The 22,563-nt window shown below is 38.3% G+C and overlaps 1 long non-coding RNA gene across 1 annotated transcript in view; it reads left to right on the top strand.

Moving 5' to 3' along the window:
- Positions 1 to 17,777, top strand: part of LOC121928500 — a 108,188-nt gene extending 90,411 nt beyond the window's left edge. Inside the window, exon 4 of the long non-coding RNA XR_006103514.1 lies at positions 17,636 to 17,777. This is a non-coding gene — a long non-coding RNA (uncharacterized LOC121928500). The remainder of the gene's footprint in view (positions 1 to 17,635) is intronic.
- The last annotated feature ends 4,786 nt before the right edge of the window (positions 17,778 to 22,563 follow it).

Raw genomic sequence — 22,563 nt, 5'->3', positions numbered from 1 at the left:
AACAGTTTATATTCACTAGTGCTATAAACTGTCGAGGGCAAGGGTGTTTGGCTCATGATACGTGCATTATATCCTGCAATAACTGTCACTGTCTTTATGGTTCAGTTGTTCATATATATATATATATATATATATATATATATATATGAGAGAGAGAAAGAGAGAATGAGATGCCATGTTAAGTTTACAGTGCCATAAGAAACATAAAGGAGAAAAAACAGCATTGCTCTAGCAATTGATCATGCTTGCAAATATTTTACTCTATGTCATTATTGCGTATAATTTAACATTTGGTTTTATTTGATTCCTGTCCTGAAATTCTTGTAAGGTGCTGCAGAATGTACAACAACTCATGATTTCTTCCCCCACTCCTACCCACCGAACATGGAACCATCTGGGTGCTGGCCCCGGTGCATTGAGCCCTAGGGTGCCTTTAGCCAGTTCACTTGAAATGTAGAGTCTGTCCCATCCTATCACCCAGCAGCGATAGAACATTTGTTCCCTGAAGGCCCGGCATGCTGCCAGCAGCAGGTGTTAGGTTGTCCTCTGGGAAGAAGGCAGCAGGCACAAGCATTGATGTGTGCCTGTGACAAGATGTTGCATATCTGCTCTGGTAGCGACAGTGACAGCATCTGGGAAAAGGACTTTGGAGTCATTTATCTGTAACCATTAAAAACCAGTTGCCTTCTCCTTTTAAAGTAAGAAAATTAAAGTCACACTCCTCAATTGTGCTTATTTAAAGTGAGGAGGGTGTGGAAATGTGTGTGTGGGTGTGCATACACGCACATGTAAGAAAGAATGTATGCTATTAACCACACAGTCTAATGAAAGAAAGCCACTGGATAATAAGCTAACTGCGAGGGTGTTTGTAGCAACAGTATGGTTGTTGGGTGGACTATTATGTCAAGGCAGTGTATGAAATATTTCATCCACGGAAAAGGCTCTCCATAGAAATGGACAATAAAAAGAACACCAATTTTGGCCTCAATTCTAGGCAGCCAACGCACAGACAGGAACTGCATGCATAAACTGAAGTATACGGAAAGATGTCTTTTAAAAAATTCTTCAGCCAATCACTTAGCAAGTGAGTTGTAAGTACAAAAGCAGCTTGCTCCTTTCATTGGGTGACTGGTTGCAATAAATTTGTTTAAAATACCTCTGGCCGCATGAGCATATAGCTGCTTGGAATCATGGATCTTGACAATTTCTTGATACATAATTTTTTTTTATACATGAAATTAATTCTATATTCTCTCATGCATAGGAGGGCATCCTACGTACAGCACTGTATAATGCTCATTATCACAGACAGGTATTACATGGTCTCTCCATGCTTGGAGTTGCTATGTCTACAGAATTTGCCTTGTAGAAATGGTGATGAATTTCCACCATCAAAACATTTGCAAAACAATTCCAAAACATTCAAATCATATATTCAGTGCAGTGGCATCACTAGAAGGATGTGGGGGATGCAGAATGCACCAGGTGGTACCCTAATGGGGGGGGGGGTGTTACATCACTTCTCAAACACCTCCCTTTTGGCAGAATTGGGCTGTGGCATTCATCTGTTTTCCTTTAAAATGCTTTAAGAGATGATGAGAGTGGGAGGAAGCTCAGTGGTTGAAGAAAGGAGAGGTCCCAGAAATTTTAAAAGTAAAATTTCATATTTGAATTTTTTTAATTTTCTTTAAAAAAATAAAAAAATCTTTTACTTTTTTTAAAAAAAAACATCACATTTTAACCAAATCTTCACTGTGTATATGTAAATACATTTAGGATGTACATATCATATTGTAAACTGAAGGTATAATTTTAATTTTGCACGTTTTTATATCACAACTAATTTGCATATCACAACTATTAACTTTACATTTAGTGGTATATAGGAATTACAATTTATGTGTAACATTAGTTCAGAAAAGCATTACTAAGGATTCTATATGGTGTAAACTGGGAGGAGGTCAATGGAGAGGGTGACACCATGAGTTACTGCACCAGTTGACACCAATCCTAGTGATTCCACTGTTTCAGTCTGAGAAGAGTATGCCATTTTAAAAAAAGAAATCAGTGCAGGAGAAAGCAAAAATTATTACCTGCATGATCTTTTAAGAATAGCTTTAAATACTTTGTGTGATCCAAATATTTGTTTGTAGTATTTCCAGCATCAGTTGGTTGCCTTATTCTGGATGCTAGAAATAGACTTGACATTGATCTGGGCCAGTGAATGCACACAGATGAACCTTTCCCCCTATCACTTTATGTTAGAAAAAATGAAATAATTTATAATTATGTCCAGGAAACATCTTATGATTCCCATGAAACACATTATTCCTCTCTCTTTTTTAACTACAAGGTTAAGGTGGTATGCAAAAACTTTCCCAGGCTGCACCTACACTGTGGAATTAATGCAGTTGAATACAGCTTTAACTGCCATGGCTCAGTTTTGTTTTTACTTGTTCCTCTGTTTTATTTCTGACAGTTGTTAACTACAAGGTTAAGGTGGTGTGCAAAAACTTTCCCAGGCTGTGCCTTCTCTGTCACAGAGCTCTGATGCCACAACAAACTACAAATCCCAGGATTCGATAGGATGGAGCCATGACAATTAAAGCAGTGCCAAACTTTTTTAATTCTGTGGTGTGACAATAACCCCACATTGCCACAACGACAATTAATCATAGCATTTGTCTGTAAATGCATATTTCTATTCCACATCTTCCTTCATTTGACTACATCACACCACAAATGAATTGACCTGTTGCTGTTGCATTCAGATCATAACTATTGGATAATTGTTAAGCCATTTTTCTGTTTTAAATTCCAGGTTTTTTTAAAATAAAAAATACCCAGAGGAGATTGATAGGCAGAGGGCTGAGTGATTTAGTGACTACTTTTACAAACCACCAGAGTATCTGTTTAATGTAGCAGCTATAGAACTACACTTTAAAAACAATCTCTGCTATAAATCTTGAGGCTCTGGAATGGAAATCAGAAAAAGAATTAAACAAAAATATTACTCAAAACACAAACAGATCTCGGTAGGTTCCTTCTGAAAACATCTGCACTGTACCATGGCATGTTTGCCTGGCATGTTCTATTTTAAACAAAATGAAGGAAGTTTATAACTGTCTTTGATATCATGGTTTAGTTAACTTACTTGTAGTGTGTCATTCAAAATATGTTCTATTTGATAACAGGATGACTTCTGGGGGGAAAATCAGAGGAGAAGAAAGCTCCTGTGAAATGTTCATAGGTTGCATGTGGGATTCTTGTACTTAACTACAATGTGTGTGTGTGTGTGTGTGTGTGTGTGTGTATACACTGCTTTACATTATATAATCTATTATCTCTTGGTAGTCTGTAATGTTCATGGCTTTCTGAGCTTCAGTTAAAGTCAGAAGAAGATCTAGTGAAGTAAATCCTCCCTTGCAGCCTTTTTGAATCAGAAAATGCAAGCTTTGAACGAAGCTGCAGAGCATCAAAGAGATGTGGGGCAGAAAGGGGAGAAATCAGAAAACATCCCATCCTGCACAGAAACCTATGCACCATTCAGGAAACAAAACTCTTGGCAATTGGAGGGCAGGTTACAGCAGAGTACTAGTTCTTGCATACCAGCAAAAATCAATGAATTTTAGATCAATTTCTATTAATATCATAGCACTGACCACAACACTGAGATTAAGAAACCATACTGAGAAACCATTAAAGCACTGATGGTTCAGAGAGAGAGAGAGAGAGAGAGAGAGAGAGAGAGAGAGGTACATCTAGTCCTGCATCTTGTTGCCTGAAGCATGCCTCTGGAAATCCTACAAGGAGAACCTGAGCAAGATAGTACCACTGTCTTGGGGTTTCTTAGCCAATGCCAACTAGAGGCTTGTTCCATATGATCCTGAAGGCTTGAACAAGAACCCTTGTATCTTTGAAGCAAGTATTTGGCCAGTTAATATGTGTTTGGGTTGTAGCGTCAACTTAGATGTAGAAGGGATATGCAATATATATACTTACAATCAGTAGGCAAGCCTAGTACAGTATATGTAATAAAGCTAAGATTGTTTCTTGAGTACATCTAGTCAACAAAGCAGTCCTTTTTTCCTCCCAGCTGTTTCATCTCATTCCTTTTCTCAGTCTGGAGACCCTGACTGCCCAGTGAATTAGTCCTGAGAAATGACCAGCATCATCTTAAGACTGACTTTTAACTTAGAGTGACATGGATGCCACCAGCAATCTGTTCTTTCATAATTGGGTCTCGTGCTACACCATAATTTAGGAATGTTTATTTCATAGAAGTAGATTATAATTGTCAAAATCCACTATATTGGGGGGGGGGGATTCTGGTTGGAGAATTCTAGGACTTGTCATTTAAAACTAACTGGAAAGTGAATTCTGTGAATTAGAGAAGTACTTTGATGTCATCCAAGCCTTGTAACTAACTTTTAGTGCAATATCACAGACTCATAGCTATTATGGTTGGGTAGTGGTACTGATTCTGACAGCAATCTTCTCACATAGGGTAGATTTCCTTGGGTTAGGAATAGTGTGTGTACCATAAATTGAGATTGCAACAGTTCTTTTTTTTTTTTTTAAAGAGTCCCATAGTCAGTTGTAATGTAATTTTTCCAAGCTTATGGCCATGATCTTTGTGTAGAACATATTGGGCAAAAAGCAATTATTTGAAAAAGAGGCTACTCTAACCATGTTGACCTTCTTTAGAGAAGGCCTGTGTTGAAGGCCAGTGCATAATAAAAACAGGTACAGGAGTTGAACTCAGAGGTTGTAAGTTTTTCGGAATAGCCAGAGGCAGGTAAAAGTCAGTAAAAGGCCTGAAGTAGTTTTGAATGGATTGACTAAGAGTGACCCCTGCTGGGTGAAGGAAGCTATCTTGACTCACAGCCAAGACCAATGCAGTGTGTTTATTTTGCTGCTGTGTGGAAAATTGCAGAGGTTTGATTTTTGGCAGTGAAAAATGAAAGGCAAAAAGGGGAGGGGGGGAGGGAGAAACCAAAAAGAAGGAAAAGAGATGGAAAGTGTAAATAAACAACAGGAACTAGTATTAGTTTATTGCCTGTATTGTAAACTTGAAAAAGATTTTCTTTAAAAAAAACTTTTTAAAGTCAATAAAAAGTTTCTCAAGGGGCAACTATACAATTGATAGGCACACACTGTGTATGGTATTTAGGCAATGATTTCATTTTAGGGGAATTAAAAGGGGAGAAACTTCAGTCTTCACCTTGTTTTTAAGTAGATAAAGTTTGCTATTTTCCTTAATATGATCCTTGACATTATAAAAGGAAAAAAGAGTAGTGATTTAAAAAGAAAGCATACACACAATCATATTTAAAGTCATATATATGATCTGAAGAAAGAAAGAAGAATTAATTTATCACTAGACTACCATATAAGTAATGTCAATTTGTAAAATGGGTTAAACATTTAAAATGTTCAGTAAATATTTACATTTAATGCGTGTAAATATCAGTACAATCCTATGCATGTCTATCCAGAAGTAAGTTGTACTGACTATGATTTCAACAGAAGATGGAAATAACACATTATAAATAACATTGGCTGACATCCTGTTAGTAATACTGCCATTTTTGGTTATTGTGGAGAGAAGAATTCATTGTCACCTTCACACAATGGCACCCAGTTCCTTCAAAACCTACCATGGTCTTGTCTGAAAGACCAAAATGCCCCCCCCCCGGTTCTAGCATTATCCTGTTCAGACAATACATGTCCCAAACCTTGGTTCTTTCAGACAATGCATGTCCCAAACCCCAGTTCTTTCAGATGATGCACGTCCCAAACTCAGGTTCTGGAGTGGGCAGTCTGGATGATGTTCAACACATTCCACACCAGAACCATGGTTTAACAGCCTTAATATGAATTTTAAAAGCTTATCTGTTACTATAGATCTTCTGGGAAGCTCCATAGCCCTCTGTTTCTGCACTGCAGCAGCTGTCTGCAAGGGGGTCCCACCAAGCCTTCTGGAAAGCCCACTACTGATGCAGGTCACTAATTCTGAGGTCAAAATAAGATGCAAAGCTTCATCACTGGGCACCTCATTCTGACCTCAGAAGGCCAGAGTGTCAGTGACTACACCAGTTGACTTGGTGGACAGTGCAGAAGCAGAAGCCAAGGTTACTGGGGAAGCTATGTGGCCAGGATACTCTGGGTTGCTCCTAGAGCATCCTGGCCTTTGCAGACAAGGCCCATGCTTGGGTCTGTTGACACGACCATTAGGGGCCAGTGAAGAGCAGAGGCTGAAAGAACATCTGGCTATTTCTCTGTGATGTGTTTAAAGAAAGTTTTAAAAGAATATATATATATATTTTAAAATTAATTTTTAATTTAAAAATTAAAAAAAATTTTTTTTAAAAAAAGTACCTCTGTGGCCTTTGCTTTCTCCTCCCACTGAGCCTCACCCTGCTTACCATCTCTTCAGCATTTTAAAGGGATGGAGGCAAACATCACAGCCTGTTTGGAGAGCAGTGGTGTCACACACCTGTTCTTGAAAAACTGCATGAAAAGCCTGGAGAAGGCATGGATTGCATGCGGGTTGCATACTGCCCCACTATGGACAGTGCAGTAAAATCTGTCTTTGACTATTAAATCCGCATCTATCCCATAGGCTGCTCTATATTGCTGTCCAAAAAAAAACAAAAACCTGGCAATCCTAGTTGAGTTGTTGTTTCACTTGGATCTAAACTGACTCTCAGTGGCCCTTATTTCTTATTTACTGAATTTTATTTTGTGTGTCTGTGTGTTTTTAAAATATTGTTTGAACTACTTTGTAAACTGAAAAGAATGATAATTACAAATTGTTCATATGTATTTTAAAACCCAAGAAAACAGTACATTAACAATAAAAGTTGGAATATTGGCTTTTTTGTACACAGTTCCCTTTAACTTAACTTTTTACCCTTTCCGCAAATGCCAGGATAAGAACTATGTGTTAAAGAAAAGGTTAAAGCTGTTTTTCTCAAGTTGTCTTCTAATGCCTTCTCACTTAAGCTATAGGAACACTTATTTATCAGAGGAGTGTCAAGTAAGGTTGCTAGTTTCTCATTCTAAGATGCCACTTGTTCCTTTAACACCTTCAGGGCAGTGCTATATATTTGAGAACAGGGGCTTCCAATCAAGTGAACTCATGCCTTGCTTGCTGTGTGGAAGGCAGAGGAATAGACCATCCTAGTGGGAGTTGGGGTATCATAGAGCAGCAGGTAAGGCTTTCAGACCAAGAATGAGTTAGTTCTTCAGCTAAATGGGATCATAGGATATTGCCTTACTTTGAATTGGACCCTTGGGCCACTTAGTTTGATGCTGACAGCAGTTTTTCATGATGCCATTCAGCAGTCTTTCCCTGCTCTGCTTTGAAGTGGCCTATACAGCACACTATGTAACTGTGCTGTATGTCTAAGCAATGACAAATATGCAAACTGATGATGCAACATAAATAGCCACATTGTTGCTCTGCATAATATACTCTGCAATAAAGTAGCTGAAGAGACAACATCAAATTATGACTAGTATAGGCTTCAAGGTGGGGGTATGGAAAAGGAAGACCTTTAAAACACTGTTGTGTTCTGTCTCTCTCCCCACTCCATCTTTACCTTCATTTCTTTCCTCTGAATTTGATTTTCAGTAGTGTTGGTATTTCTATCTCTTTAAGGGTTTGTTTGTTTTCAGAAGGAAGGAAGAAAGGAAGGTAGGTAAGTAGGTAGGCAGGCAGGTGAGCCAGCCACAAATCCAAGGAGTTTGTACGTGTAGGTAGTATTCATAATTAATTTTACAGTAGCATCTAAATCAAATTACAACTCATGTAGGGAGGAGACCAAAAAATCATGCACTTTAGGGATGGATGAGAAATTCACATGTCAAGTGTTGTCTTACAGATTACCCACTTTGCACCTCCTTGACCTAAATGTGGAGCTCTGTGGAATTTGAAGTCAGAGATCAATACAGTTCTGAGCTTGCTGCACATTCCACAAAAGAAAGGAAAAAGAAAAAGTGCTCCATGATATGCACATTGGAAAGCTATACAAAGAAAGTGAACAGTTCTAAAATGTGCATGAACCACATTTTCCTTAGTACATAACTCAATATACTGCACACACATACACCAATGAGTGGTCTAATTTAGGCTGCTTTCTCCCTCCAGAGTCAAGTGCATCTTTCTTAGCTTTTTAGATTATGACAGGTTTTTTCTTCATGGTTTCTATCAGAGTGAATCCATGAAACACTTGACATGCAGCTTATGGTGTTGCTCCTTCCTCTTCTCTCATACACTTCAGCTGCGGACATCTTGTTTGCCACTTATTTCTTCAGTCCCTTGATTGGCTGGAGGAATTGACCGTTGCTCATATATAGGATTCAAGCATTTCTCTGCACCTGGTGAACTGCTTGGTGCCTAAGCTTTTGCCTACCAAGATAAATAACATAGAACTGAGAATCCCTTGGCAGAAGAAGACAGGAACTGAGTATATCTGCCAGGTGTAATCACAAAAAGTTTTTCCACTACAATTAATGTTGAAGAATAGCATATTTGAAAACACTTATCACAGGATGGCATCTCTGTCTCATCGCTGCTGTGCCTGTGAAGTGTTGTTTCATTGAAAGAGAAAACCAGTCAATAAGCTCCCAATTTTACTGCTTTTCAATTACCCCACAGGTGTGAAATGGCATTATTGGCAGTCACATGGAGTCAGTGACTTTTCCTTTCTCCTGTCCCCCTTCCATCACTATTTCTAAGCAGGCTGCCCCTCCATTTCTTTTTTCTTTTTAAATTTAAATCACATGAGCATAACTTAATTGTGTTAAAAATAAAAAATGAAAAACCCGAAAGGCACACTGGGTAGGGCATAGGGCAGGAAGGCTGGGTAAGGAGGAGTGCAGAAGACAGCATAAGGGACTGTCAATGGCAAAGACAGCACCTTTGTGCTATTGCAGAAACGTGTGAGAATGAATGCTCCTAAACCAATATGTTTATATTTTGTTTTACTAATGTGATTGCACAAAGATCAAGGCTCATAGGATAATATTGGTGGCTGTTCCCACCCTCTGGAATATCCTTCCACAGGAGGCTTAGGCTGGCCCTGGCCCTGCTTGCCTTTCACCAACAGCAAAAAGGATTTTATTTAGGCAGGCTTTTTAATATATAAATCTGACAGCGTGGTTTTATATGGTTTTTTAAATTACATTTTTAATTTCTGTATGTTTTTGTGTTACTTTAAATACTGCTTTATTTAGATGATTTAAAACATTTTAAAAAATTTACTGTGAAATCGTTTAAAATGTTTTTATTTTGTGAACCCCCTTGGGTCCCTTTCTGGGAGAAAGGCGGCATAGAAATGAAATAAATAATAATAAATAATATTAATTATTAATTGTCCTTAGTCAATTAATTGCTGCCTTAGGAAAAGAGAGAGTGTGGTGGCAGTTCCCTACTCCTGCCCATTAAGAGAAATTTCTTCCTTTACTAAACAAAGTGCTTCAGCTTCTTTATAGGGTGACAGCCATTTTTCTTTCAGGAATAATGATGGTACTATATATACTTCATAATACAGGATTGGTGTTTTTGCCTGTTTTTGATGTTGTGTGCCTTCAAGTCATTTCTAACTTATGGTGACCCTAAGGCAAACCTATCACCCTGGCAATTTCTTCACAGGGTGTTTATCATTACCATCCTTTGAGGGTGAGGAGATTATCAGATAGGGGGTGTCATTGTTCCATCATTTTCCCATTCTTGTCCTGTCCTTCCTGCACAATTGTGGGAAGGACTTTCAGAAGATGTCATGCTGATCTGGTCATTGTCCTGTCCAGGAAGCACAAATGACCGCGATCATGTGAAAGAGTATCAAACGATGTCATGCTGATCCTGTCATTTCCCCATCATTAAAGTGGAATTGTTCCATCCTTGCACTTCATTTTGCATTAATGGAAGAAACCATTCATGCAATTCCACTTCACTGAAAGTTTAATAACAGGATCAGTGTGAATGTCTTTCGCGCGATCTCTGTCACAGAAGGGATAAGGACAGACTTTATTCCCGTCCCCCGTCTGATAATCTCCCCTGACAGTGTGACTTGTCCAAGGTCACCCAGTGGGTTTCCATGGTTGAGCTGGTATTCAAATCCTGATCTCTAGAGACATAGTCCAATGCCTAAACCATTACACTACACTTGGTACTTCTCCCTGCTCCTCGTAGGTTTTAAAACAAGCTCAGGTTGCCAGTTACTTTGGGACCCCCTGTTTGCTTCATGGAGAATGTAGGAGGTTGGGTACATCTTTGAACCATGCAGTGCCTCCCTTCATATCTGTATTGCTATGTAGCATGCTGGGAAGCCAAGGTAGCAAATGAATATCTATTTGGTGGTTGGGATTGGGACTTGCAGAAAGAGATATGAAACTGAGTGTTTTCAGCCCATTTCACTACTGAAGATTAAACTGGGCCACAACCCACCCCTCAGTCTCATTCTGTTGCCTGGCTTCCCCAAATGTCCTATCTCCTTGATGGGGCAGATGCTCATCAATTAAATACCTGGAAAGGTATTTTACACTACAGCCTGAACTTCTTGCTCTTGAGGTTTTCACCTCCCTTGTGACAAACAGCCTGCTCTTTGTTTTGCATAACGGTGACACTTGGTGTTTTTCTCTTGTCACAGCTTTATGGTGTGAAGCATTACTGGTGGGTGCCAGAATCTGCTACCAAAGAAGGCGTCCTCATAATACCCTGACCCTAACATCCCAAGCTGGTTTCCCCAGCAGGCAGGGTAGAGGTGCATCAGCTAACAGATGGGTTGGCTGATGTCCAGATCCATGCCCTCTGCTGTGCCAAATCCTACAAAGTGTGCCCATTTCATTTTATCCCTAAATTTCATCCTATCCCACATGCTTTGCTGCTCCTGATTTCTTAAATCAGGAACTATTAATTGAAGTCACACAGTGCTTACGTACACACATTTACTTTATTGAAAGATTTCCTTGCATTAATTGTTATTGAATAAAGACAAAATTGCACCCATAAATCATTTCTAAAAGGACAAAGCCAGGCCAGAACAAATGGCCATGCCATCTGCTTGTGATAAAGTACAGAAGAATAAATATATCTACTGGAAAGAGTTTACCCTGTGTGTTGCTGAGTAGATGAAATTTATATCCAACAATTTACTGGAGTCTGGGCTTAATTCAGCATATTACAAAACATCCTATGGACCATGCCTTACTGACAACGTGTTGTGTCTGTCAGTAAGTTGTTGGTTCTGAAACATTTTGCTTAACAATCAACTGGTTGTGTCATAGACAGTGGACTCAGAAGCTATCAGGCTGATATTCTTTGGAAACATATAAAAGAAAGAATATTCTAAAGTTCTGATTTCTCCAAAATAAAAAAAAAAATCAGAATACCGTTGAAAATAATGATCCCGCGTATACCTTTCTAAATCAATCAATCAATCAAAAGCCTAAAGTGATCCTGCTCAAGGTATTGCATCTCTCTCTCTCTCTCTCTCTCTCATTCTGCTGCTGAATTTTTGACTCAGTTATCCTTCTAGATTTCAAACAAGGCATTTCATTTGTAGTGAGGTATCTGAACTCAAGCAGAAAAAGAAAATGAAGGCCCGGGACAGATGGGCCCAAAGTGGTGTGTGGCTGCCAATACTAGGGTTCCGAAGCACACAGGATCCGCATGCTCCAGAACCCTAGCATATATCGGTGGTGGTGTCATGACGGCCTCATCCATACGGGGGCTGCCATGATGCCACTGCTGCCATACAGTGACCAGACATTGCTGGCAGGAAGGTGCGTCATGGCAATGCCCCTTCCTGCTTCTAGCATCGCAAAAAAGAAGCCACTCTAGGCGGCTTTTTTTGGTGGCACGTCTGTGCTGCAGCATGGGGATGCTGCAGCACAGACACGGGGCTTACAGGGGCAGCACAGAGCCTCCCATCTGTACTGCCCCTTAGAAATAATCCCTGGAAAGAAGACTGGTGAGAACAGCAGCTAAAGTGAACATGAGAAATGTGAAAATATTTATTTTTATGGCCAACAGGGACACAAATTATGTTCTTTGATGTTTAAATTCTAGTTGTTTTTACACCATTATATGTCCTGGTTCTCTTTGTATCAAGTAGCATTCTAGTCTTAATGCCATACTGTCAGACATTAACAGGATATTCAAATCAATTACCGGGTTTATTTCTTACATGGATAGTGAATTTAGATGAAATTTCTAACTCTTGTTTCTCGATTGTTTTTTTTTTTAATCTGAACATCTTCCCCAATATAAAAAGTTGTTGATGTTAGCTATGCATCTTCTCATGCTGATGGGGCAATTCGTTCAACAAATAATTTTTTCTTTTGCTTTTTTTTAAAATACAATTAATTACTGTAATTCATTAAGGAAAAATCCAAAGGAGTTTAATGAAGTAGAAAAATAAGCTATTGATCTGATTTTCCATTATTCCATTATAGTGTTATCATAGGTGACAAATGTTGCAAGTTTTATGATTAAAACAAAACACATGTGTGTTTTATATACAGTATCATTGTCCAAAATCCTATAATGGTTGTTAATAGAAATATCTGCCTTTTGTAGTTCATTTAAACCTTTTCTTGGGCTGCATCAAAGCTACACTATTATAGCAGCCTGATACTAGTTTAACAGCCATGGTTTTATCCTATGATTATCCTGATATCTGCAGAGTGTTGACAGTCTTACAATTCTCCATTGGAGAGTTGTAATGCATGACTACAGGGAATTTTAAGTTCCTTTTCATAAAATTACAAATCCCAGGATTCCCTAGGATAATGCCTTGGCAGTTAGAGTAATAGCAACATGGGATAATGGAACAGTACATATACCCTGCAGCCCAGACAATTTCCCAGGCTTTGAAATAATTAATAATGATCTTCCAAAATTTGTGGTATTTGCTGTTTCAGATATTGATCTCCTGCTTTCCAGCAAATAGATTCTATTAGTGTGTGTGTGTGTGTGTGTGAGAGAGAGAGACAGACAGACAGACAGACAGACAGACAGACAGACAGAATGTAGATGGGAGTAAAATGACAATGACATAGAATAAACAAAACAGACAAAATGATTACAGCAATATGAAAATATGTGAGCTAGCTGGACACTGGATATTCTTTTTTTTAAAAGCCTTTTATTACCCAGGATGTGATCATTTTACAAGTATTACAAAATGCATGAAGAGAAATTATCAATCATATCTATCTTTATTAGAAAAGTTTTGGATGAGAGCGCCCATAACTCCATATCACTAACCATTCACAGTTGAGCTGATCGAGCTTGTGACCAAAATATCTGGAGGGCCAAGCATTCCTCTTGGTGATCCATTTGCTCCTTCAGGTGGGGAAAATATGTCGGGAAATTGCAGTATTTGTTTTTATAGTTTATGTAGGTTTTTTTTAAAATCCAAACAACAATTCTGGATTATATCCTGGTGCCATGTACAATATCTTATTCCCAATCTTGAGTTGATTTATTCTTAATTCTAATTAATTTTAATTGAATTCTTTCTGTACAAGCCCACCCCCCAAAACAACTTTTGCTCCTTTCTCTTAATTATTTTTAGAATTATAGTGTATCAGTTAAAGGGCACTTTTGTACAATAGCTCTATTTTTAAAAAATAATCAGCAGAAAGAAACAGCCTTTGAAACCATACAGCCACTTCAGCAAATCACTTCCTAGTTTGTTTTTTTAGAAAAAACCTTTTGATGAGATTTAGTGTAGAAATTCTGTATGTTACATGAGACATGTGAAATTCCACCTAAGCATTAGGAAAAATATTCCACCCAAAGGGATTCCATGCTTAAACAATAGGAAGAACTTCTTGATGGTAAGAACTGTTTGACAGTGGAATACACTGCCTTGGCGAGCTGTGGAGTCTCCTTCCTTGTTGGTCTTTAAACAGAGGCTGGATGGCCATCTGTCGGGGATGCTTTGATTTAGATTTCCTGCATGGCAGGGGGTTGGACTGGATGGCCCTTGCGGTCTCTTCCAACTCTATGATTCTCTGTAGCTAGAAGCAGTTGGTGTCTTTTATGTTACCCAAAATAAATTTAGCACTTGGATGAAGTTTAGCATTTGGATGAAGTTCAGACTAAACCCCAAAGCAAATTCCATGTCACTACTGATGTCATTTACTATTTCATACAGTTATGCAGTCTGAATACACATACCTGTTTTCAACACCAATCACTTCTATTTAGTTAGATGACTGTTAAGGAATTGTATTGTATTGTACATTTGTTGCAAGGGAAGAGGAAGGGGACAAAATCAGAATTAGTTGATTCCATCTACTGCAGCTTTGGTTTCCCATCCAGCCCTTTCAATTTCAGTGAGCATTAGCTGCCACTGAACAGAAGCAAGGCTGTTGGAATATTATCTTCATAAGGTTAGCAAAATTCTGCTGATCAGCACTGGAATTAAAAGAGAGATGAGAGAAACCCATGTCATATAGTTTGTAAGCCACACAGTGGTTTTCTAATATAAATTAAGCAATTTATTAATTTCAGCAGCTGGCCTTCTCTTAATGCCAAATACAGGATTTTAACAGATTATGCTCCCTTCCCCCTTTTGCTTTATTTAGAGCAAGGGATGCTTATTACTCTGCAGCTTTCACACTCCACATGCCTCTAGTCTACAGACAGTTTGGTGCAACAAGTGTGTTCTTGTTAGAATAACAACTACTTCTGCTTTATTGCATGGAGGATGAGTGACACAACCATTACAGAACCCATGTGGTGCAGTAGTGTTGAAATGTTCTCTTGAGACATGAAATGCAGTATACATATACATAATTTTCTTCCAACCCACTTTACCCTCACAACGTAAAGCCCAAAATCACCCCAGAGATTTATGTGGTTCAGGTTCCCACCTTGCCATGTAAAATCTCTGAGTGACTTTGGGCTAGTCGTTCCCACTCTCTATACTTCATACAGACATTTTCTCATGTTGTTGTTAATTTTATTTTATTACACACACACACACACACACACACACACACACACACACACAGCAATATAAGAACATTTCTGTCTAAATTACATTTCAGTAACTATGAGCTCAGAAATAACAAACTGATATTAATTACATTATTTACCTCTTTAAAAAAAGCTTAAATCTAAAAAGCTTAAGGTCTCCCTCCACCCTCTTTATTTAAGGAACTCTGATGTAATAATATAAAATATAGCATTTAACTTATTTCCTTAGCAATTAGTCAGATGACAGAACATCCATGTTCACATATGGTTATAAGTAAGGTGAAGACCAGCAATGATAAATTTCTGCTCATGCATATTAACCACAGAAAATGTATATATGAGCCACTTAAATACCAGCCATAATATTGTCTTGCTTTCCTTTTGTTTTGTTTTTCTGCATTTGCCTTTTTTATTTGTTGGACTGGTAGTTTGGGCTCTTATTTGTATAGCTCACTCCACCTTCAAAAATCATTCTCACTGGCAACTGTGTAAAAGCTCCTCTTTTATTTGTAAGTTTGAGCTGCAAATAAGCCAATCTTTACTGCACGCAGAATTAAAGTGTGTCTCTGTCTGGTCAGTTCATTTCTATGTGTGGTCATTCTATCACAGGACTTTCCTGGCAATGGCTGCATCTACACTGCAGAAATAATATAGTTTGACACCGCTTTAACTGACATGGCACTATCCTATAGAATCCTGGGATTTGGAGTTTTGTGAGGCATTAGTACTCTTTGACAGAGAAGGCTAAAGCTTGTGTAAAACTACCCCAGGATTCCATAAGATGGAGCTACAACAACTAGAGTGGCATCAAACTGCATTATTTCTACAGTGTAGATGCACCCAATATTTTATTCAGAGAGGGTTTGCCATTGCTTTCCTCTGAGGCTGAGAGGGTGTGACCTGCTCAAGGTCACACTTTAGGTTTCTGTAGCCAAACAGGGTCCTGTTTCCAGATCTTAGTCCAACAAACAAACTGCTACTCCACACTGGCTCTAATATCAAACTACCTTCACTGATTTCTAAAATGTACTTTATATGGCAAGATCCCTCTCCACTACTCCCCAATCAGTCAGATTGTGTATACAGGTTCAGTCATGGTAGCTACTATGTTAAAAATGAGATATTGAAGGCTTATCTCTGACAGGTTACAGGAATACTGATGCAGATGGGCATTATCAAGGAAGTCATAGCTTATAATACACCAAGTAAATATGAAAGTTATTCATGTATTGCTTTGTTATTAGAAGGTTTCTACTCTTCAAAGCCAAAGTGGACCAATGAGGAACTACTTCTCTATTCATGGAGAAAACTCAAAGACGAAAAAGGTTTTCTCATAGACAGACTTTGTCATGACTTAAGATATCTGAAGGAATCTCTTCTCCTATGTCACTCTGCCTATGTATTGAATTGGTTTCATGAATCACTCTCTAAGGAAGGTTATCAGACACTTGCTTTGTTGCTCTTTGGGTACCATGGAAATACTTTTAAAAGAAATCCTTTCAGGATCATATTGATGAGTATCTTATGTATTTTTACAATTATCAATCTTGCCCTCTGTATCTTGCATAATATATTTACTGTTTTCCATTGTTTTGGTTGTAAACCTATTGGGAATCAATTGAAACATCCAATAAACCAACAAATAAAATTATAATTTATATCATGTCTGACCATTGCAATCATGTCAGAATGCCTGTCCTTTTTGTGAAGTCAAAGACTTTCATGGCCGGCATCCATAGTTTTTTATCAGTTTTTCAGGCTGTGTGGCCATGTTTCACAATTCAATACGGTATGGCAATGCATATTTTTCAATTGTATGCATTTTGAAAATAGATGTGTGATTTTGCACATATTTTATTGCTCTGAAATGCACTGCAAGTCTTGGAAATGGGTGAACTTCTAAGGCAAAGGAGCACTTTGCCTCAGGAGATAGAAAATAAATAATATCAGTGAGGATCTCAAAACCATAGAAATTATTTTCACCCATAGCATTAATTCTTATATTTCAAGGGTATTTATAGCTTATTGGTAGTGTCAGGAACATAATTTCCTAATTGAAGTGGTTCCTTGCATGCACAGGAGCCATGATACACATGTGGAATTTCCCACAATATGGACAAGAGATGCTATACACACATTGTGCAGGAAGTATGTCTTGTGTTTTAATACATGCTGAGTTACAAAAGCTAATCCCTGTTTGTGATAGAGCTGTATGTGTCATGCACCAGTAGAGCTGTGGATTGGAGTCCTGAGGGTACAAGAACTGGAATTATTCCAGTCCCTTCCCTGGATTTGATTGTACTCTGTTTCTTTTCATCCACCCGCTTTTTCGTCACTCTGAATCCCAGTGTGATTTTAAGCCTAGGCATGAGCTGCCTATTACCATGTTCAATTGCATTTCTTTCCACAAAGGGATCCCAATCACAGTTGGGATATCAGAGTTTTTCTTTTATTTTGGTTTTTCCCCCCTAAGCTGCTACCACATACAAACACAGACTAATAACAGTCATTGGGATATTGATGGAAAGAGAAATAGGAGGGATGTTTTCCTTATTACGCCTGGTGTTGTCCCATTTCCTTTTCTCAGAAAGCATACAGTCCTGATTAATGAAAAATTTTCTGGCTTCCTTTCAGTGTCTGGCTTCAGAACATTTGCTATTTGATATCTGAGATACGTACAGCATGTTCACAGCAAATTCTCCAACTGAAAACAGCAGAGTTCAAACCAAGTCAATTAATTCACAGAGTGAATGGATTCGAGCCCAGAATCTCATGCCTTGTGGAGGCCTCTTTGATGCTCCTGCCAAAAGATATCTGTTTATAAATGCAGTAAATGTAACTATTTGATACTTATAGCTCTTACGGTCTTATGTGATTTCTCCCCCCCCCCTTGTTATGGCTGATCTCTGATAATTGAGTTACATTTTGCAGACATTTCAAGCATTTTTTTCTTTCCCTCTGTAGTCTGCCCCCCTCTTGTACTATAACCCAGCCAGTACCTTCAATGGTTTCACATTTCCTCCCCTGCCCCCATTCTCGTTGCCTTGGATATTCTGCTGAAGTCAAGCATAATAAAGCTCTATCCAATATCCATAAATGCAGCCAGCCTCCTTCTTGAACCTGTGTTGTTGCTTTGGAAGTGGAGAGAGCCTTTCCAATCTAGGAAAGGAGGACCATTGAGGCACATGACCTCAATGAAAACTATCACAGCAAATGCTCTTAAGCACTCATCAACTTTCATTTACACGGTACATATTTATACAATTTATAGTCTGCAGAGGAGCTGCCACTGTAATTCAGCCACCTCTTTGGCAAGAGGGATCAGATGTTCCAGAATGGAGATTAATGTTTAAAACCTCCCAACGGCAGCTGTTCTAAATCTGGAGCAAAAGGACACACACTTATTATGCCTGAAAGCATAGTAAGGAAGGCAGTGCCAGTATTACAAGACTGGGAAACAAAATGAAATGGGGTAATGTAGCGCTGTGGTACATTATGATGTCCCAAGGTAGTGGCTGGTGATAACCAGGATTCCTGGAATGGGGTCAAGCAAGGCAGAGCCAAGAGATTACCAAACAATGATACTGATGATGGCAACCACAATGATGATGATATTCTCAAAGCCACATAGAGAAGCAAAAGGGAAGCCTTTTCAGCCAGTGGTCATTTTACTGTAGTGCTGACATTCCAGAGTGTGTAATGTGCATACCAGCAATGGACAAGCAAATAGGATCACTGATGCGCATCCACATGCAGAACATGCCCACACATACAACACATGCCACATCCCATACAGTGCACCCTCTCTTATATCCATTTCCCATGGACCCACTGCAGTGTTGACTTGAGTCTCTGATTTTCCTTATATCCAATCAGTTTCTTTGGATTTGGACATCAAAAAAATACTGTTCAGGAAAGTGGTTGGAGCATGATAAACTGAGTTTCCTAATCACCTTTAATGCTTGCTAAGCACCCTGAAAATTCACAAGTGCTTTTAAAGTGTCAAAGCGATTCTGAAGGTTTCCCTTGTGTCCTTCTGATTTAATGGCTCTGATATTGCCCAAACAGGAAACTTCCTCATACTTCACAGGAAAGAATTTAAACTATGGCCTGTTACAGACAGCCAAAATAAAGCTGCTTCGAGTCACAGTGGAGGCATGGTGTTTCAATGATGCATGAGTCCCAAGAGTCCAGAAGCGACACCAAAGCCATGCTCCAGTCCTTAGGGCTGGAGTGTGGCTTTGGTGCAACTTCTGGACTCTTAGGACGCATGCATCATTGAAACACCATACCTCCACTGTGACGCGAAGCAGCTTTATTTTGGCTGTCTGTAACAGGCCTATATGATGAAAGATATGTGAGATGGGCATCACAGAGGTTCTGTATGTGACATGCTTTGACTTCTGTTTTTCAACAAAGATGAAGTATACAAAGAATGGACAGAGGGGTGGATATGGACAGGTGAGAAATTAAACCATGCAGAAGGCTTGTGATCTGGCAATTTCATGGGCTGGATAGAAACCCAGGGTAAATCAAATCTGCCAGACAATTATTCAGACTTTTATTTTTTTAATTTATTTCCCACATTTTTCCTGAATGGGATTCAAGGTGGCTCATGCATGAAGCAAAACAATGCACATGAATTAAAAATTAGTAATAAAAAGTTTTTAAAAACCCACAATTACACATGCAAACATATTAAAATATCACTATTCTTGGCTCTCCATATCCACACATTCTTTATTCAAAATTCAACTATCCATAGTTTGGAAATAATTAAAGGAAAATACATTCCAAAAAGCAAACCTTGACTTTGCCATTTTATATAAGGGGTAGCATTTTACTATGCCATTGTATTTAATAAGTCTTGAGCATCCATGGGGGGTGGGTGGGCAGGGCATGGAACCAAACTCTGACAAATACCAAGGACCCACTGTACTTTAAAATCATATAAAATCTATAAAAAAATTTAAAACTATGAACAATTGTAGCACATGCACTCCATTTAAGACCATCCCACAAAATGTTTTTGTCAAATGCTTGTTCAAATAAAAAGATCTTTATTTGCCCATGGAAGGAGAGCAGATATGAGGCCAGCTTCATATCCCATAGCAGAGGTCTATAGATTAGAAATAGCTACTGAGAAGGCTCTCACCTGTGTCCTCACCAAGTGTGCCTGAGAAGATGGAGGTGCCAAAAGGAAACCCTTCCCTGAGGATCTTAAAACTCTGGTAGCCACAATATGGTGAGATATCAGTCTTTCAGATGGTCTGAACTTAAGATACATAGGGCTTTATAGGACATGCCTAACACTTTGAATTGTGTCCAGAAATGAAGTGGCAGATATATTTCAACAAGGATGTGCTTCCTGTGACCAGACATGGTCAGTACTCTGGCCATAACATTTTGAGCCCACTGTTCCAGTTTCCAGAGGCAGCCCCATGTAGAGTCACTCCTAGATGATTGTCCATGATTAAGCAATTGAAAATGTTTTATCTGCACCAACTCTTGGGTTACCATCATTCTTAGACTGCCTAATGGAAGCCATGGCTCATAAACAGGATGCAGTTCCAATAATGCTGTAGATTGTTTCATGGTAGCTGTGGAAGTCCCAGAATCTCAGTTCCAAAGTTAAAGGGCTTGCTTTGAGGAAATAAAGCTTAATTTCATTATCATAAGTATGATTATATGCAGCTTTGAACTGCACTGCTTCCTGTTTATCTTACTCATGGCCTTGATCTAAGCAACATTTACTATTTAGATATAATTACTTATTTTTATTTTTTATTTTTTCACAGTTAAGTGGAGCATTTTAGCACAGCTGAATTGCTGCGAGCCTTAGTGGAACAAATCTATTAGCGGTATGGCTTGAAACAATACACAAAAGAGCCCTGTGTGTGGTCTGTTCGACATGCTTTTCACTTCCTTATGTTAAACAATAAATCTCTGAGTCAGCTAGAACTTGGGAGCTTAGCATCCAAGGAGAGCTGCATTTTATCTTTTATTCATTGGCAGGAGCATAGCTGTAGGAGGTATTCAAATCACACTTTTATTTAAACAAACACAGCTGGATCACATCCTCTTAATATAGCAATTCTCTAATGAAAAATAACAACATAGCAGTTATCTCTTTTCTTTTGTACAGCTCTCAATTTGTTCAAATTAGGCAGGCTTCAATCCTGTATAAAAATTGGAATGTTTTCATGACCAGAGCTCATAGCAAGAAATTGCAAAATTATAATGAGGATGCAATTATAGCAAGGTATGTGAAACATGCATCCTTTTGCTGCTGTACAAGTTTATACACTTATGTTATAATAACAGCTTGCTCTCTAAAACTTCTTTCTCAGCCAGCTCATTCTATTTACTTAACATTGAGCTATTCTTATATGCTATGATGGCTTAACATTAACATGCTACAAATATGGAGTTCCCCCATTCCCTCCCATTGAAACACACCCTTGCGTGTGGATGCGAAAATGTGTTGGTTTTGTTTCTCAATGCATTTCTTTGAATCAGACCAAAATTCTCATCCCATCCAAGTTCTCTATCATGCGGCAAGCCTCCCTTCACATGCCTGTATCGAAAACTGTGTATATTTTAGTACATGCATTTTTTTTTCATAAGGCACTCTTTATGCCTTTCCTCACTGACTAAAATGTATTTGTATGCATTTTTCAAATTTATATATTTTTATTTGTGCATATTTTCTTGCATGTAGTTAGGAGAAGCTCATGGTGAGCTTCCCTAGAACAGAAAACCAAAGGATATAGATATACTTTAATTAATCACAGACCCCACATTAGAAAAAAATGTTACAATGACAATTAAAATAAAGATAATGGACTTTTCCCCATCCCTAGCCTAGGTCTCCTCAGTTAGGTTTCTTTATAGTTGGCCTTTTTCTTGCTTCCTTTAGGTAGGATTTGATTCAAACTTTAGTGACAAATTGCATAATACCACAAGTAAAGATTAGAGTTCACAGATCTCAGGGTCCTATTCTCCAGTCCTAAAAGTATGGGAAAAGAATCTTAGGGTAAGTGCACTGCCTTGAAAAATTTGGATATGTATCTACCTATATCTATATATGCCTCAATGCTTACTAGAGTAGAAATGGGATTTAAAACAGGGAAACAACATCAAGGGCATTGAACATTAACACAAAAATGAACTGTGCAGAAAGTGGATAAATCAGCTGCTTTTTACTTTTGAAAAAGTAAAAAACGGGCAATTCTGTGTACTTTCTGTGTGCTTCACTTTCACATTAATACTCAATGCCTCTCATGAGTGTGAAAATGATCCCACTTTTGCGGGATTTTTCCTGGATTTAAATCCCATTTTTGCATGGGATTTAAGCACTTAGCCTCCTGTGTTATAAACTCTTTAGATTTAAGAGTCAATGTGGAATAGATGCTGGAGTAGGACTCTGGTGAACAGGATTTGAATCCCCATTTATCAGTGGAAATAAATTGTGTAAATTTACAGTGCTTTATAAATAAAGGTTAATAATAATAATAATAATAATAATAATAATAATAATAATAATAATAATAATAATAGTT

This window comes from Sceloporus undulatus, chromosome 4, assembly GCF_019175285.1.
Source record: "Sceloporus undulatus isolate JIND9_A2432 ecotype Alabama chromosome 4, SceUnd_v1.1, whole genome shotgun sequence".
NCBI lineage: Eukaryota > Metazoa > Chordata > Lepidosauria > Squamata > Phrynosomatidae > Sceloporus > Sceloporus undulatus.
Note: the sequence above shows the minus strand (reverse complement) of the source record. Positions and strands in the feature narration are given on the sequence as shown.